This window comes from Lactuca serriola, chromosome 4 (genome assembly GCF_051521515.1).
Source record: "Lactuca serriola cultivar US96UC23 chromosome 4, Lser_US96UC23_V15, whole genome shotgun sequence".
Taxonomy (NCBI): Eukaryota; Viridiplantae; Streptophyta; class Magnoliopsida; order Asterales; family Asteraceae; genus Lactuca; species Lactuca serriola.
This window is the reverse complement of record NC_136411.1, coordinates 118,857,781-118,863,174: the sequence shown is the minus strand read 5'-3', so window position 1 is coordinate 118,863,174 and position 5,394 is coordinate 118,857,781. Positions and strand designations below refer to the sequence as shown.

At 35.1% G+C, this 5,394-nt stretch overlaps 1 non-coding gene across 1 annotated transcript; it reads left to right on the top strand.

Moving 5' to 3' along the window:
- The first annotated feature begins 425 nt into the window (after positions 1-425).
- On the top strand, positions 426-532 carry LOC145103546 (small nucleolar RNA R71). The gene has a single exon (XR_013706631.1). It is a non-coding gene; the product is annotated as a small nucleolar RNA R71 (small nucleolar RNA).
- The last annotated feature ends 4,862 nt before the right edge of the window (positions 533-5,394 follow it).

Below are 5,394 nucleotides of genomic sequence, written 5' to 3'. Positions count from 1 at the left end.
ATCGGTTTTCACTAGAGTAGCAAACTTGTACTTTTTTATTCCCATGTTCATCTAAATGGCAATCCTTAGTTAAATGTGGCCCATCGTAATTTTCACAACCTATACGTATCCCGTTTATGGATTGGTCAATTTTTATCATTCTTCAATCCATGTTACTCAACATTGCCAAAACTGCTGCCATGTCTTTTGAAGTACCATTTCCGATTCCCTTTGCTCTGTTTTGTCCAGGGTTGTGATATTCTCTTGAATGCTTTGAAAATTCTTCGATTAGTTCTTTGATTGTAGCGGGATTCTTTTTCGTGAGAGGGCCTTGAGAATCAAGGAGTTGCCTTGTCGTTACCTTTACCCCATCATTATATATATATATATATACACACACACACACACACACACACACACACACACACACTTCTTGTTGCTCATTAAGATCATTTTGGGGACAATTTCTTAGCAATCCCTTATATCTTTCCCATGCTTCATACAATGACTCTCCCGATTGTTGCTCAAAATTGGCTATAGCTTTCTTAAGCTTAGAAACCTTTGATGGTGGGAAAAATTGTTGGAGGACTTCTTCACGCATTTGTGCCCATGTTGTGATTGTACCATGTGGGAGTGCCTTCAACCAATCTTTAGCCGCCCCTTTGAAGGTGTCCGAAAGCATTCTCAACAACACCGTTTCTCGTGGAATATTTAGAATATTAAGGTAATTGGCAATGTCATTGACTCCATCGAGGTGTTTGTATGCGTCTTCATGATCTTTCCAATAAAATGGGATATCATTTAGCATAGAAAGCATGTGTCCTTTTAGCTCGAAGGTTATGGTAGTGGGAATTTCGGGTTGCACAAGGCTCGGATCGGTGTCCTCCCAAACTCTCTTCCTGTATGCCTCCATTGTCATGTCAGCAACGTCTGTCATGTTGTATTTGGGCTCACTTTCATGTTCGCTACTTTTGTCTGTTTCTGTTTCAGGCTCGTAACCAGCTTCCTTTTTGTTAGGAGATTTCTCAAAACTTTCAAATGTGTTTTCGTTGACCGACTTGTTGCTTAATTCTCCAACTTGCTTGTTCTTCTATGAGTAAATTACACGGATGGGCCCTGTGGTTTGGGGTAATTTGCACGTCTGGTCCCTAACTTATTTTTTTAACTCGGACCGTCCCTGTAGTTTGATTATGTTGCATCTTTGGTCCCTATCACACGTAGAATGACTATTTTACCCTTATTGATATATTTTATTTTGTTAAATCTTTTTTTATTATTTCAATTAGTTTTAAATAATATAAACTATTAATATATTATTGGAAGTGAGACCCATCCGTCCACCACACTTTAATCCTCTTCCTCTTCCCCTTCCCGACACCACATCCGGTCACCATCTCTGGCCATAGATTCGGTTCTGGCACCAACTCCGATCATCATCTCGGGCTACAGATCCAATACCATATAAAATCACCCCAAACTAAACACAAATCCAACCATAATGTAAAGTTCAACAACAAATATGAAATACATCTGAAATTGAACTTGTACCTCAAATCCAAAAACAAAATCGTTGATAGAAAAATCGCAGATACAAAAATCCCAAATACAATCCAGATGAATCGACACAAGAGAACATTTTGTGCCATTGAGACTCAATAGATTGATCAGTAATTAGAAAAATAGTTACAGACAAATTTGTGATTTAACGATTTAACAAAAGGCACTCACGATTCAATGCAACTGCATCCAATCTTCTCCCTATGGGTTTGTCATTTTGGTGGATCAGAGGGGTCTAACTTGAAGCTTCCATTCGTTCCCCATCCTTCACCTTAAAAGGATTCGACATTGATTCACTTTAGCATTTCAAACCTTAGATGAAACCTGTGGTGAAGAAATCGAAATCCAGAAATCGTTGGTTGATTTGGTCGCAGGATGATGGGTCTCGCATAATAGGTTGCTTCTTCTTGTAGGCTCCGGTGACAAGAACTTGAAGTGGGTTGTCAGTTTCGCCAGTTAATATGAGAGGAGCGACATATAATGGTTGAATGGTTTGCTAATTTAGGGTAAAGAGGGAAGATGATAAGAAGGAGGAGTGAGTAACATACCTCCCCTTAACACAATCGCAAGACAACAATGTGCAGGTTTTCTTCGTCGTTGGTGGCGATTTCAGTGGCACAGTGGAGGTGACGCTGGAGAGAAAGGAGAAGGAAGAAGGTGGAGGTGATGCCGGAGAGAAAGGAGAAGGAATAAGGGGGAACTGATGTTGGTCGAGTGGTTTAGGTTTTCTTTTCATTCTTCACAATATTAGGAAGAGTAGGGCCCACATCTAATAAAAAAAAATTCTTTTATAACTTTATTTAATAAGTTAATAAAACAAAACAATTAAAATAATAGATAAGGTTAATATTGGTCATTTTAAGTCGGATAGGGACCAACAACGTAACAAAATGAAGTTATAAAGACCGTCCGAGTTAAAAAAATAAGTTAGGGACCAAACGCGCAAATTACCTCGAACCACAGGGACTATCCGTGTAATTTACTCTTCTTCTTTTTATGAAATGTTGACTCTGGATCATCGAATGGTGGTGTCAATGGTGTCTTTGATCCGCGAGTCATATACTATTGAAACAAAAACAAAAAATAAAACAAAAATGTAAAAACAAAAACAAAAATGTAAAAACAAACTAAAACTGAATAAAAGCAAAAACGTAAAAATAAAATTAACATTTTGCAGGTTTTACCCAACAAATAGAATCGATTAACCTAAAAAATTTAAATTAACAACTAAAATAGTCGTTCGCCGACAACGGCGCCGAAAACTTGATGTGTTCAAAAGATATATTACTTATCTAGCTTTAAATTTATAACATAACTACTTATCTACTAATGTACCTATACGTAGTGTACCTAGTGAGTAGGGATGTCAACGGGGGCAAACGGGGCGGGGAGTGCATCTCTCGCCCCCGCCCCCAAAATTTTCCCGTTCCCCCACCCCCGCCCCCGCCCCCGAATCCCCTTTATTACCCCCGCCCCCGCCCCCGTTCCCCTGCCCCCGATTGATTTTGGGCTACTTTTTTTTTTGGCTAAAAGAAGTTGTTATTTAGGTTAAAAGAAGCTATTTTTTAGATAAAAAATAATTATTTATAGCAGAATTTTATATGTTAAAAATAAAAAAAGTTATGGCATTTTAAAAAATTATGCTAACAACTTAAAAACATGTTTTTTGATGAATTTTGGAAGCTCAAAATCATGTTATTGTTTATTATATTTATATAATTAATATATGTAAATATATGTGTAATTTATTAATGGGATCCCATGGGGATTTCGGGACGGGATTGCCTACCCCCGCCCCCGCCCCCGAAATTTAAACGGGGGTTAACCTTGCCCCCGCCCCCGTCCCCGCCCCCGATTTTTTTAAAAAAAATCCCCCAAACGGGACGGGGCCCCCACGAGAATGAGGTCCCACGGGACTTTTTGACATCCCTACTAGTCAGTTTATAATATAGTAAAGTAAGTTGGGTATCGAACATATAGAACAGATTCAGTATATTAAAATAACTACTAAAAATAAATCTTAAACAAACAATAATTAAAAAGGGTTTTTATTTGATTTTGCAAGTTCAGACTAACTTAATCACTCAACTAAGAACGATTGTATTCAAGATAATAAAAACAGTTTCATTTAGTTTCGAATCCACCTTTTTCCTATGGTTAGCTCTTATTTATGGATTAATAAACTTTGTTACCAATTTATATGTAATTAGCAATCTTGGTCCAATCTACTAATATTTTTACGAATTCATCTACTACTATGTAATGGTCATACACAAGAAAACACATAATTAATTATTAATGATAATTGGGCCATGTAAGATATATGTAGATAATTGTCTATGGCCAAGACGATTAATCAAACACAATAATTATCAAAATTATGTTCTCAGACACAGCTAAAGGTGTTACCTTTATTACTTATCTAAGATATGATCGATCCTAGCTCTAACAATTTAATGGTTACAAAACTGCTAAGTAAGCAAGTTCATGCATTTTAATGGTCACTAAACTACACTTAACTTGACTTAAATCAACAAAGATCAAAACATTAACATGCTAGGTAATGATAATCAAACACATGCATAAAATCAACTTCATAAAATCCATAAAATAATAAGCTAACTCATAGTTTTAAGGTTTCATGTAACTAAACGAAAGTGTACTAATTTAGCTACTCATATTTGAAATCAAACACACAAGTTCATAAGAAATTGACATGATTACATTAATGCAAACCGAATGTAGTGTTTTAATCTTCAAATTCTCGATCTTCAAACAATCTCTCCTTCCAAAGGATGTTTTTTTTTCACACTTTTCTGATCTCCAAACTCGGTTATCTCTCTAGAATATGTCTAAGCCAACCCCCTTAAATCAAATGAGCAAAGGGATATGTATAGTTTTCGAAAATCGTGAGCTTGATGTAATCTGTATCATGCAATGAAATTGACTTCTGCGTATCTATCTTCTAGAATTTGCTCCTCACGTCGTGAGTATAGAAGTCTCATGTCGTGAGCTTAGTCTTTTTTTCTTAATTTTTCTTCTTTTAAACTACATTAAGCTCATGTTTTAGCTTCAGTCCTTCCAAGCTCCAATATTTGTCACTTCTGGTCCTTATTCTTCAAGAGTGTTATATTTGGCTGCAAAATATAATTTAATTCAATAAGTATCAAATATCTTTGCAATTAACCAAAATATTACTTAAAATATATTAAAATATTGCCTATACATACACACACACACACACACACACACACACACACATATATATATATATATATATATATATATATATATATATATATATATATATATATATCAAAAATCATAATTCAAATTCTCAGAATTCAAAAATCAACAATTTCAGTTCCGTTTTATCATATAGTTGTTAATTAACTGATTTTAGATTTCTGATTGTTAGGAGCATTGTTAGTTAATTGATTTCTTAGAAATAAGATTTGCAGAATTTAGGAGCATTGTTAGTTAAGAACTTCTGTAGAATTTGAGATTTCTGAATTATGATGTCAGAATTTGAGAATTTGAGATTTCAAAAATAAGATTTGCAAAATTTGAGATTTTAGAAATAAGATTTGCAAATGCAAGGTGAGCTAGGTATTTTTGATGTTTAATTGCTAAACTAATTGCTTTTTTAATGTGTAAAAACGGTAATTTTAGATTTTTTGGTGTTTAATTGTTGATAAAAAATTGGGTTTTTATGTGTAAAAATGATTATTTTAGTCTCTAATACTTTCGCCACCCGCCCCACCCAAAAAAAAATAGTTGTTCAAGGTCCACCACTGCTGAGTGCTGACAATGGTTTGAGGTTCTATTGGAAGGCTTACACCCAATCATTTTGGTATA